The sequence below is a fragment of the Coregonus lavaretus genome (genome assembly GCF_964263955.1).
Source record: "Coregonus lavaretus genome assembly, chromosome: 27".
NCBI lineage: Eukaryota > Metazoa > Chordata > Actinopteri > Salmoniformes > Salmonidae > Coregonus > Coregonus lavaretus.
Window position 1 is genome coordinate 13,131,497 of NC_140014.1, and position 13,921 is coordinate 13,145,417.

Below are 13,921 nucleotides of genomic sequence, written 5' to 3' on the forward strand. Positions count from 1 at the left end.
TGCATGTGGTTAATGGACTGCTTAACATCGTTCAGCAGGATCTGAATCCTATAGGAAATCAGGTGGTTCAACATGCTGAGGTGATGAGAGGCTTCAGACAATGCCCATTGGACCATCTTTAGGATTCTTTCTCACTTAACACCAATCTTATTAGGAATGTACCTTTGTGCAGAAGATGTTACTATAGTGTTATTTAGAAGAAAAAAGTGTACTTTGTCAGGTGCCGAAGGGATGACGGGATGTCTCCCTGCTCCAGTGAGCTCTGTTGGCAGGTCTTGTTCACTGTTGGAGGAACGTGAGCCAAATTAGAGGAAAAATATCTATGGTTGTTCAGCAATGAAACATTCAAGGCATATGGGGGATTGTTCTTCCCTGGGAAAAGAATAACAACAGCTGGGGTTTACTTTCAAACTTTTAGATAAAGTGATACGATACAATCTTTAAACCCATCAGAAGTGTAGTGCTTACCTCCATGAAAACATTTATTTTGGGCAACATTGTCCCAATTTTGACCACTAGATCCAACTTGTGATGCGCAGATCTTGATGAAACGGTCAAGTCAACATTTTGTTAGACATTTCAGAGATAACATTAACAATTGTACATGAGACAGTGCTTCCAGATATTGCAATCCCAGTTGGTCCTTCTGAGGTATGTAAAAAATCTGGTGTGTGAGTACTCACATGAAAGGTATCCATGATTCTAGATTAAGTGATAACCATCCGATGGGTCAGCAATGGAATGATTGCAGGCTACTTTATGTCTTGGGCCTTTATGAATCATTGAAATACAAGTAATATTGTGAATTTGTAATGCATAACTGCCATGGTAATATGGGATATTCCATCAATGAGGGTTCCAGTGGCCATGCTGTTTTTGGACTATGAGACCCTGGGCTATATACTATGATGAGCAAATAACATGCATAGATTTTGCATTACCCATTGAACGAGTCAATGTCAACTGATTATTCGCAAAAATAGCAACTTTATTTTCCTTCCTGGACACTGACTCGTGCAATGCGTAATGCATAATCTATGCTTGTTATTGTCTCATTATAGTATATAGCCGAGGGTCTCATAGTCCTAAAACAGCATTGGCCATTGGAATGATCAGTCAAAACAACTAACTTTTACGATAAATCACTTGACTTGAGTATTTTGAGTTCGGAACTAAAACATTAAAAGTAGGCTATAGCTTGACGCATATGCTTACCTTGGACAAGCGTATCCAAAAGGCCTATCCAGTCGTGCGTGAAGATACCGTTATGCAGATAAAAGCGCAGGACCGTTTGAGACACGCTCGGTAATGTGAATCTGTCACACTGATGTAAAAGCACATTTTAATTTATAATTCACACTGTTGAATGTCCTGCAAGCCAATCAGAATCGAGTTTTAAACAATAACGTGGGTTCCGTGGAACGTCACAAACATATTAGGCCACTTGCGTCACAGATTACAGTCAGTGAACATGGGTTTAATAGAATAACTTTGTTTTTCCCCAGAGGAAACTTCAGGGAAATCTTATTTGGCTATATGTATATGCACATCGTATTGAATTGAGATTACATTTACTGCACCACTGAAACTATGTAGCATAATCCTATGAGGATCATATGTCAAATGTCAGAATCATGGCACATGAAAACATAATGAAACTGACTTTGTAACAGTTGTTAAAGTACTTTGTGAATTTCACAATGTTCATATATTAATATAGCATGTTGATTTGTTATTATGCATGCCTGCATCCTGGGAATAGGAGAGTGTGTATTTACGTTTTGCCCTGCGTGCTCAAATAATTTTTATGCACTATGAGAGGTAGGCACGCTTTTTCTGTCGTCTTTAGAAAAGTTAGATTCCTTCAAGCACAAAGTCATACACACAGTGTTTTGTTCATGAATAATGTTGTATATTTAGAGTTTACTCATGAGTGGATGGTATTGTTAAGATGCAATTGTAATTTTTAGGATGATATTAACATGGTTACTAGCTAGCTAAGGTATTGTATGTGTGAACATGGCTAGCTCCTCGACTGATCCCAGTCCTTTGTATTGTGCGTCTATGTTGTAGAAAGAGGCGACAATGGGCAGAACATATTTGTGCTCTACAAATGTTTTGTCTTTTCTTTTGGATGCAGAGATAATTCTGATTCATTAAAACAGCCTGATCTCCGAAGTCCACGTCTATAGTCCCAATCAATCACACACAACGCAGAGATACAGCCGTGCAGTACAGTGCCGGTTATGGGGCCTTCTAGACCCGGATTCATCGTTGATCGACGTCAGCTCAATCACCGCGGCCCTGCTGCTCTAGAGACTCTGTTTACATCATTAAGGTACTCCTGCCGCCTTGTGGCAAAAAGCGAATCTGCAGTCTATATTCTCCTGTTTATTTCTTTTCTGAAAACGATGTATTGAGAGTGCTGTTTATGGTTAACTAATATAGAAGTGTGTTCATCAACATACATTTTAACATAACATTAGTGGTTTAGTGACATGGCATCTTTTAATGGTGATGATGAACCCAAATTCACTGCTGGGAAGGGGAGGTTTTTCTCATACCCTGATCAAACACCTGTAAAGCGTGTAGGTGCAGTATGTTCCCCCATGTTTTGCTCCACTAAAAATACTGATGAAAGCCCTTCATCTAGTGTTAATCAAAATGCCCCTGTAGATGGTTTAGCTGAGCTGGTCACTCAGCTAGCCCAGGAAATAGGGAGCTCCATTAGGGAGGAAATACAGAGTGGCAGGTCCAGCACTCATGAGCCACCAGTAAGTACAGAAAAGATAAGTGATCATCACTCAGAGTCAGCAGGATATGTAGACCTCAGTAAAATGAAGTTCATCATGCAATCAGATGTAAAGGAACCTCCTACATATAGAGGAGATGGTACAGGCAAATGCTCCATTCATGAATGGGAGGAGTTGATGAGAATATACTTGAGGAGGAAGAGATGTCCTGTTGGCTGTTGGGGAACAATCGGATGAGATGATTAGTCGATTATCTGGCAAAGCAAGAGACATGGTAAAGATACATTTACGCAATGAGACAACTGTTAATCCTAAAGAGAAGCCAGAGATTGTATTTGACATTCTGAAACAGAATTTCAGTGAATTGGCCTACTCATGCATGCCTTTAGCTGATTTTTACAATACTAAACCTGTACCTGGAGAGGCTGTTATGGAGTATTGGGTTCGATTGAACAAGGCCGTAGATGTTGCTGACGAGGGTCTTAAGAGACAAGGTAAGAAGATTGACAGTTACAACTCAGATGTCGTCGTGATGTTTGTAACATACTGCCCCGACCCCAAACTGGCAGCATTATTCCAATACAAGTCTGCTGAGAAATGGACTGCGAGTGAAGTACAGGAGAGAATGTATGAACATGAACGCCGCAGAAAGGCCACCATGTGCCATTCTACCGCTGTATCCTCAAAGCAAGTAACAGTACATCCCCAGACAACTCCATCTGAAGGCGGGGCTAATGCTGGTGCGTGCAGTGACACTTCTCTCACATCAAGCGCCAAACAAGATGGGCAGAGTGCAAGTATCGAGAGGCTCATTCACCTCTTTGAACGTACCTTAGAGAAGAGCATACCATCTGTTATGGTTTCACAGACACAGGCCAGGGCGCCATCTTTCCCCGCCCTTCAGGCGTAGGGAATGCAGGGTTTGTGGCTCAACAGATCACTCCACTGTGATGCACTGTAGACATGAGAACCTGTGCTTCTGGTGCTTTTCCCCAGATCATTGGAAATCAAATTGTCCAAAACAGGGGGAACGCTATGCCAATCCCGGCAGTGAGAGACGCCCAACACAGCAGCAGAGAAACCCACTACAGCAGCAACCGTTAAACTGACACGCCCACAGGTGAAGGGGGGAAATGTGGGTGTTCAACTGTCTACCCCCAGGAAAGAACCTGATGATCTTGAGAAAACATATGAGATGTTGTGCTCTGATGCGAAAGAAGGAGAGAAAATTGTTATGTTAGGTTCACAAGAGGTTGAGGCTTTTTCAGATTTGTTTTACACCTCTGTGTCTGTACATGGGAAAGTGCAGCTTAAGGGCATGCTTGACACTGGGTCTATGGCCTGTACATTGAGTGAACCTACTGAGCAGAGACTTTTGGAAGCAGGTGCCCTTCCTCAGCAATATCAGCCTCCTAAAGAGTTAGTGTTAGTGGGTTGTGGGGGGAAGAAGGCCTCACCAAAGTGTTTCTATGGGATTGATGTTAAAGTGCCCACCCTAGTTGTTCCTGGACAGCGTGATGATCTTATCCTGGGATCGAACGTCATTAAGCATCTATTGCATGAGATGAAGGGCACTGACGAATACTGGAAGCTAGTCAACAACATGGATGGCCAGACTCACTCACCAGAGGGTGAGCAGTTTTTGCAGATGATGACAAGTGTCACAAGATGGAAGGGACAGCAAGTTGATGGCAAGATTAGGACCGTGAAGCTCACTCAAGCTGTGACTCTTTTTCCCAAGACTGAACACTTAGTTTGGGGTAAACTTCCTAAAAATGTGGCATTGTCTCCAGGCAGCACTGTAATAGTCGAGCCTACCAGGTCAAAGGTCATGCCCAGAAACATACTTGTGGGTAGAGTTATTATGCCCATGTGGGGAGATGGCTTGGTCACTTTAAAGGTAGTAAACTGTTCAGATAAACATCTCACTCTAAGACGTAACATGAAGCTGGCCGATGTGTCTACATGCTTGGCTGTTGAGGATGCAACAATTTGTCAGGGCCTTCATGAGGTGAGGAAAACCCCAGTGGAACAGAAGCAGGATGACAATGGCTGCCACAACCTGAAACAAAGACTGTCTGATCTAGGATTAGGAGACATCGACATTGATGGATGCCAAGTGACTGACCAGTGGAAGGAGAAGCTTGTGAATACCATCACAATATATGAAGACATCTTCTCAAATCATAATCTGGACTGCGGAGAAGCCAGGGGTTATGTTCACCGTATCCATCTGGTTGATGACAGACCCTTCCGCCTACCATACAGAAGGGTTCCGCCTGCTCATTACCTGAAGCTGAGGAAGGTATTAACAGATATGGAGGAAGTAGGCCTTATACGCAAGTCGGTTAGTGAGTATGCCTCCCCTTTAGTCATGGTATGGAAGAAAGACGGGAGTCTGAGGTTATGCACTGACTTCAGGTGGATGAATGCACGAACGGTGAAGGACGCTCATCCCCTTCCTCATCAAGCAGATTGCCTCGCAGCCCTTGGTGGCAGTGCATTTTTCAGCACCATGGACTTGACCTCAGGATTTTATAACATTCCAGTTCATGAAGAGGACAAGAAGTACACAGCCTTTACCACACCGATGGGACTTTGAGTACAATCGCATGCCACAAGGTCTGTGTAACAGCCCGGCCTCTTTCATGAGAATGATGTTAAGTATATTTGGGGACCTACATTTCTCAAATCTCCTTTGTTACCTAGATGACTTGTTGGTCTTTGCACCCACCGAGGAACTGGCTCTGCAGCGACTTGAAGTTGTGTTTAGCCGTCTAAGTGCCAACAATCTCAAACTAGCACCAAAGAAATGCCACTTCCTACGAAGAACAGTGAAATTCCTCGGACATATAATTAAAGAGGACGGTGTGTCTGTGAACGCTGAGAAGGTGGAGGCCATTGCCAAGATGAGCCAAGCTAAGCTATCTCCCGATTGGCGCAGTGGTCTAAGGCACTGCATCGCAGTGCTAGCTGTGCCATTAGAGATCCTGGTTCGAATCCAGGCTCTGTCGTAGCCGGCCGCGACCGGGAGACCCATGGGGCGGCGCACAATTGGCCCAGGGTAGGGGAGGGAATGGCCGGCAGGGATGTAGCTCAGTTGGTAGAGCATGGCGTTTGCAACTCCGGGGTTGTGGGTTTGATTCCCACGGGGGGCCAGTATGAAAAAAAAATATATAATAATAATGTATGCACTCACTAACTGTAAGTCGCTCTGGATAAGAGTGTCTGCTAAATGACTAAAATGTAAATGTGTACTCCCTCTGCTCGGAGACTGAAATTCTTCTTGGGGATGGTATTATATTACCAGCACTTCATTCCTGATTGTTCCTCCATAGCCAAGCCTTTGTTTGCACTCACTGGGGGTCAAAAGAGAAGAGGAAGAGATGGGAGGAAGAAGGGCAACAGTGGGATTTTCCGGAAGCTGATGCTATCGGATTGGACTGAGGAGTGTGTCATTGCATTCCAGAAGCTGAAGGATGCTCTTCTGAATTGTGTCGTGCTGGCTCACCCTGATTTTGAGAGGCCGTACATTCTCTTCACTGACACTTCTTTGGATGGTCTCGGGGCTGTGCTTTGTCAAGTGCCTGAAGGTGAAGATAAAGCAAGGCCCATAGCATTCGCGAGCAAGACCCTGAGTAAGTCGCAGAGAAGGTATCCGGCACACAGACTTGAATTTCTAGCACTGAAATGGAGCGTGTGTGAGAAATTCAGTCACTGGCTTAAGGGGCACGCGTTCACTGTCTGGACAGATAGTAACTCGTTAACGTACATCATGACAAAACCCAAGCTGGACGCTTGCGAGCAAAGATAGGTTGCCAAGCTTGCGCCGTACAACTTCGATTGAAGCGTATCCCAGGCAGCAAGAATACAGTTGCAGATGCACTGAGCCGCGACCCCTTCGCAGTGACTGCCGCGGGGAGACTTATGAGGGAGTCCTACCTAGCACTTCTGTCTGAGGCTGTTGGGACGCCAAATGATGATGTCCAAGATGCCTTCCGGTGGGCTTCTTATCCCCAAGAGATAACCTCCTTGACCACTGCTGAAGTGAAAGCTATATGTCAGCTCCATATCGACTGGGAATGTTCAACGGAGATGCAAGCAATCCAGCTTGGTTCCAACATCCAACAGCTGCTTTCTCCTGGTATTGACACTTTGCCTGAACTCTTGCATGAGGAACTTCGAGGTCTCCAGCTGCAAGACTCTGTGGTTTCCAAGGTCATCCCTTTCGTCTTCAGTAAGAAACGGCCCACCAGACGAGACCGATATGATGTTTCTTCTAAAGTGTTGTTGCTGATGAAGCAGTGGGACCGCTTAATCCTAAGAGAGGGAGTTCTGTATCGTGTCATTAAGGAGAGTCACACAAACCGGAGAAAATTCCAGTATGTCTTACCAGAGGTGTTGCGACTCAAAGCAATGACCGGCATTCACGACCTTGCAGGACATCAAGGCCAGGCTAGAACTCTAGCCCTGGCAAGACAGAGGTTTCTCTGGCCTGCAATGGATAGAGACATCAAGGAGTATGTACGCTGCTGCCAGAGATGCGTTCTAGCAAAGACTCCAGAGCCAGCGGCTAGAGCCCCGTTAGAGAGCATCAAAACCTGCTCTCCCGTGGAGTTTGTTTGTTTGGATTTTTGAACAGCGGAAGACAGTAAGAAGAACTCAGTTGACGTTCTGGTGGTGACTGACCACTTCACTAAACTTGCCCGTGCATGGCCATGCAGAAACCAGACAGCCAAGCAAGTAGCTCGTAAACTGTGGGATCATGTCTTCTGTGTCTATGGATTTGCTGCAAGGATCCATTCTGATCAGGGCGCGAATTTCGAGAGCGAGTTAATAGCAGAATTGCTTAAGCTCTCTGGTGTCCAAAAGTCAAGAACTACGGCATATCACCCTATGGGGAATGGAGAGACTGAACGCTTCAACAGGACTTTAGGCAGCATGCTCAGGAGTCTACCCCTGAAAACCAAGGAACATTGGCCTGAACAAATCCAGTCATTGACATTCACCTATAATGCCACTGTTCACGAGACCACGGGCTATGCTCCATTCTTTCTCATGTTTGGTAGGGTCCCTCGGCTACCAGTGAATGTGATGTTCCACAATGTCTTGGACGACTCCAGTGTTGTGAATTGCAACAAGTATGTCGAGACGCTGATCACTGGGCTGAAGGAAGCTATGAGTGTTGCCCAAAGGCACACTGACAAGCAACAGAGACAACAAGGTTGGGAGTACGACAAGGTCGGGAGTACGACAAGCGGGTTAAAGGCATCAGTTTCCTCTGTAGCTCAGCTGGTAGAGCACGGCGCTTGTAATGCCAAGGTAGTGGGTTCGATCCCCGGGACCACCCATACACAAAAAAAATTATGCACGCATGACTGTAAGTCACTTTGGATAAAAGCGTCTACTAAATGGCATATTATTTGTCCATGGGGGATCGTGTCCTCATCACCAACAAGGATGAAAGGGGCCGTCGCAAGTTGGCTGACAAGTGGAATCCCGAGATTTTCACAGAGACTTCAGTCAATCCACTTACTCACACATACAGAATCCAAGGCCGCGATGGCAGTGAGAAGGTGGTTCACAGAAATCTACTGCTGCAGGTGAACTTCCTGCCATTTGAAATGTATGATTCAGAGTACTTCAATGACAGTGATGCTGCAGGACCTTCGATCAATGTAGATGCAGGAGAGGCCACGCATTCCGGTGATGGACTGGACAGGGAAGACATGGAGGACTCTGTGGAGGAAAGTGCATCTTGGATGGCGGAGGATTCAAGCGATTACTCCGAGCTGAGGACATCGGATGCAAAGACAGAACCAGAAGAACCTCGCCTGCCTGAGGAAAATGACCTGGGAAGCACTTCTGAGATCCTGGAGCTGATTCCTTCAAACCCTCCTCTGATCAATGATCTAAGGCCAGAACCACTGTTAGTCACCATGGCCCCTAGCCCAGTGGTGGGTCACACAAGGGCAGGGAGGGTAGTTAAACCTGTCAAGAGACTAATTGAGTCAATCCCCCAGAAGGTGCAAGTTGAACATAGTACAGAGATATAGTACAGAATTACAGTTTATTTTACGGCTAAGAAGGTAGATATATTGTAAGAGGCACTATGCATCTAGGGGCAGTTGAAGATCTGACCAACTTTCACTTGCCCTGAACCCTATGGGTAGCTTTGAGCTGAATTCAGAATTATGCCTTGAGCTTGGTAGATTATTTTGTTTCGTTTTACAAGGTTGGTGAAATTCAGGAGGGGTGAATGTATCAGTTGTTAAAGTACTTTGTGAATTTCACAATGTTCATATATTAATATAGCATGTTGATTTGTTATTATGCATGCCTGCATCCTGGGAATAGGAGAGTGTGTACTTATGTTTTGCCCTGCGTGCTCGTGCTCAAATAATTTTGATGCACTATGAGAGGTAGGCACGCTTTTTCTGTCCTCTTTAGAAAAGTTAGATTCCTTCAAGCACAAAGTCATACACACAGTGTTTTGTTCATGAATAATGTTGTATATTTAGAGTTTACTCATGAGTGGATGGTATTGTTAAGATGCAATTGTAGCTTAGTGGGTAAGAGCGTTGTGCCAGTAACCGAAAGGTCGCTGGTTCTAATCGCTGACTAGGTGAAAAATCTGTCGATGTGCCCTTAAGCAAGGCACTTAACCCTAATTGCTCCTGTAAGTCGCTCTGGATAAGAGCGTCTGCTAAATGACTAAAACATTTTAAAAATGTAATTCTACTTTTTAGGATTATATTAACATTCTGAATTCAACATGTGGTTACTAGCTAGCTAAGGTATTGTATGTGTGAACGATGGCTAGCTCCTCGACTGATCCCAGTCCTTTGTATTGTGCGTCTATGTTGTAGAAAGAGGCGACAATGGGCAGAACATATTTGTGCTCTACAAATATTTTGTCTTTTCTTTTGGATGCAGAGAGAATTCTGATTCATTAAAACAGCCTGATCTCCGAAGTCCACGTCTATAGTCCCAATCAATCACACACAACGCAGAGATACAGCCGTGCATAACAGTGCCGGTTACAACTGCAGATTATAAAATTCACTGTGACACAATAAACCCACTGGGCATCAAAGTTGTTTCCAACGTGGAATAGAAGTTGAATTGACTTATGTGCCCAGTGGGAAGAGATCAATTCAAAATTATGGAATACATACAGTATTACAAAGAAAGAGATACAAAAAATTGCTTTGAAAAGTCTCATTTCCCTGGGCCACCCATACGTAAAATGTATGCACTCATTACTGTAAATCGCTTTGGATGAAAGCGACTTTTAAATGGCATATTATATTATATTATAATCCAGTTTCAAACCCCTGACTCTCACACATAATTACATTCTCGCGATGTTTATTTCTGGCGCGTTCACGTTTGCAGGATTTTGTGAAGCAAATGATGCACAGTTGAGCTCCTGGAAATCAGCGACATTGACGGGTCCAAATCTAGCAATAAGCTTCAAATTAAAAGTCCTCCGTTTACTTGAAACTTGTTGTATATTTTCCTGTTTCAAGATGAGTTCTGTTTCTCTGATCCTATGGAAACCGTATTGGAACAACAGTGTCTGTCGTGTAACTATTATTTCAAAGTTCAAATCCAGAAATAGAAAAGGTCTCTTCTACTGAAAAAGACACAAAAAGACAGGAGAAATAATGAAATGTCAACACCTCCCCCACTCAATGATGAGCTCTGTACTGACTATAAAAGTGCAGGATGGCAAAGAAAGAAAACAGTCTTTCAGTCTTCAGGACTGTCCAATTGGAGGGCAGAGGGACACATAGAGAAGACAAACAAAAGCATGAGCATGGTTCAGCAATTACACAAATATGAGAGTCAGTTTGCAATGCCTGGATGTGTATGTTGAAACAGCATGTTACAGTTGAAGTCGGAAGTTTACATACCACTTAGCCAAATACATTTAAACTCTGTTTTTCACAATTCCTGACATTTAATCCTAGTAAAAATTCCCTGTCTTAGGTCAGTTAGGATCACCACTTTATTTTAAGAATGTGAAATGTCAGAATAGTAGCAGAGAATATGATTTATTTCAGCTTTTATTTCTTTCATCACATTCCCAGTGGGTCCGAAGTTTACATACACTCAATTAGTATTTGGTAGCATTGCCTTTAAATTGTTTAACTTGTGTCAAACTTTTTGGGTAGCCTTCCACAAGCTTCCCACAATAAGTTGGGTGAATTTTGGCCCATTCCTCCTGACAGAGCTGGTGTAACTGAGTCAGGTTTGTAGGCCTCCTTGCTCGCGCACGCTCTTTCAGTTCTGCCCACAGATTTTCTATAGGATTGAGGTCAGGGCTTTGTGATGGCCAGTCCAATACCTTGACTTTGTTGTCCTTAAGCCAATTTGCCACAACTTTGGAAGTATGCTTGGGATCATTGTCCATTTGGAAGACCCATTTTGCGACCAAGCTTTAACTTCCTGACTGATGTCTTGAGATGTTGCTTCAATATATCCACATAATTTTCCTTCCTCATGATGCCATCTATTTTGTTAAGTGCACCAGTCCTTCCTGCAGCAAAGCAACCCCACAGCATGATGCTGCCACCCCTGTGCTTCACGGTTGGGATGGTTTTCTTCGGCTTGCAAGGTACCCCCTTTTTCCTCCAAACATAACAATGGTCATTATGGCCAAACAGTTCTATTTTTGGTTCATCAGACCAGAGGACATTTCTCCAAAAAGTACGATCTTTGTCCCCATGTGCAGTTGCAAACCGTAGTCTGGCTTTTTTATGGTGGTTTTGGAGCAGTGGCTTCTTCCTTGCTGAGCGGCCATTCAGGTTATGTCGATATAGGACTCGTTTTACTGTGGATATACAGTGGGGGAAAAAAATATTTAGTCAGCCACCAATTGTGCAAGTTATCCCACTTAAAAAGATGAGAGAGGCCTGTAATTTTCATCATAGGTACACGTCAACTATGACAGACAAATTGAGGAGAAAAAATCAAGAAAATCACATTGTAGGATTTTTTATGAATTTATTTGCAAATTATGGTGGAAAATAAGTATTTTTTTCCCCCACTGTAGATGCTTTTGTACCTTACCTGTTTCCTCCAGCATCTTCACAAGGTCCTTTGCTGTTGTTCTGGGATTGATTTGCACTTTTCACACCAAAGTACGTTAATCTCTAGGAGACAGAACGAGTCTCCTTCCTGAGCGGTATGACGGCTGCGTGGTCCCATGGTGTTTATACTTGCGTACTATTGTTTGTACAGATGAACGTGGTACCGTCAGGCATTTGGAAATTGCTCCCAAGGATGAACCAGACTTGTGGAGGTCTACAATTTTTTTTCTGAGGTCTTGGCTGATTTCTTTTGATTTTCCCATGATGTCAAGCAAAGAGGCACTGAGTTTGAAGGTGGGCCTTGAAATACATCCACAGGTACACCTCCAATTGACTCAAATGATGTCAATTAGCCAATCAGTAGCTTCTAAAGCCATGACATCATTTTCTGGAATTTTCCAAGCTGTTTAAAGGCACAGTCAACTTAGTGTATGTAGACTTCTGACCCACTGGAATTGTGATACAGTGAATTATAAGTGAAATAATATGTATGTAAACAATTGTTGGAAAAATTACTTGTGTCATGCACAAAGTAGATGTCCTAACCGACTTGCCTCACAACTAGAGTACCATCACAAACAACAAAATATCTGAAATTTCCTCAATTGTAGAGAAAGAGATACACTTTTAGTGTGCTGTACAAGAGTCGACTGCAATAGAGTTACTATACAGTATTAGCAGAATATTTTTTATTACCTCACAAATTACAGAAATTACAGGCTAAGAATAGACAGAGAGATAGGCCTATTTAAAGAGCTCATTTTAAAGTATGTTTTGTCCCTTGTATGATCTAAATTGATATTGTTGTATGATGATAACATCTATCTTTTCATATTTGTGCAAATCTTTCTAAAACAGAAAATGGACATGATTCAATGGATATCAATCAACAAAGAGGTAAGAATATGTATGCTATAAGAATATGTTGAAGGCTAGCTGTATTGGGTGCAGATGACTGAACTGCTCACAGTGCCAAGAGTTGCACCCCTTCTCAAAAAAACAACACTCGATCCCTCTGATGTTAACAACTACAGACCAGTATCCCTTCTTTCTTTTCTCTCCAAAACTCTTGAGCGTGCCGTCTTTAGCCAACTCTCTTGCTATCTCTCTCAGAATGACCTTCTTGATCCAAACCAGTCAGGTTTCAAGACTGGTCATTCAACTGAGACTGCTCTTCTCTGTGTCACGGAGGCTCTCCGCACTGCTAAAGCTAACTCTCTCTCCTCTGCTCTTGTCCTTCTAGACCTGTCTGCTGCCTTTGATACTGTGAACCATCAGATCCTCCTCTCCACCCTCTCCGAGTTGGGCATCTCCGGTGCGGCTCACTCTTGGATTGCGTCATACCTGACCGGTCGCTCCTACCAAGTGGCGTGGCGAGAATCTGTCTCCGCACCACGTGCTCTCGCCACAGGGCTCAGTTCTAGGCCCTCTCCTATTCTCGCTATACACCAAGTCACTTGGCTCTGTCATATCCTCACATGGCCTCTCCTATCATTGCTACACTGACGACACACAACTAATCTTCTCCTTTCACCCTTCTGATAACCAGAGGTGGCGAATCGCATCTCTGCATGTCTGGCAGACATATCAGTGTGGATGACGGATCACCACCTCAAGCTGAACCTCGGCAAGACGGAGCTGCTCTTCCTCCCGGGGAAGGCCTGCCCGTTCCATGATCTCGCCATCACGGTTGACAACTCCGTTGTGTCCTCCTCCCAGAGTGCGAAGAGCCTTGGCGTGACCCTGGACAACACCCTGTCGTTTTCCGCTAACATCAAGGCGGTGACCCGATCCTGTAGGTTCATGCTCTACAACATTCGGAGAGTACGACCCTGCCTTACACAGGAAGCGGCACAGGTCCTAATCCAGGCACTTGTCATCTCCCGTCTGGATTACTGCAACTCGCTGTTGGCTGGGCTCCCTGCCTGTGCCATTAAACCCCTACAACTCATCCAGAATGCCGCAGCCCGTCTGGTGTTCAACCTTCCCAAGTTCTCTCACGTCACCCCGCTCCTCCGCACACTCCACTGGCTTCCAGTTGAAGCTCGCATCTGCTACAAGACCATGGCA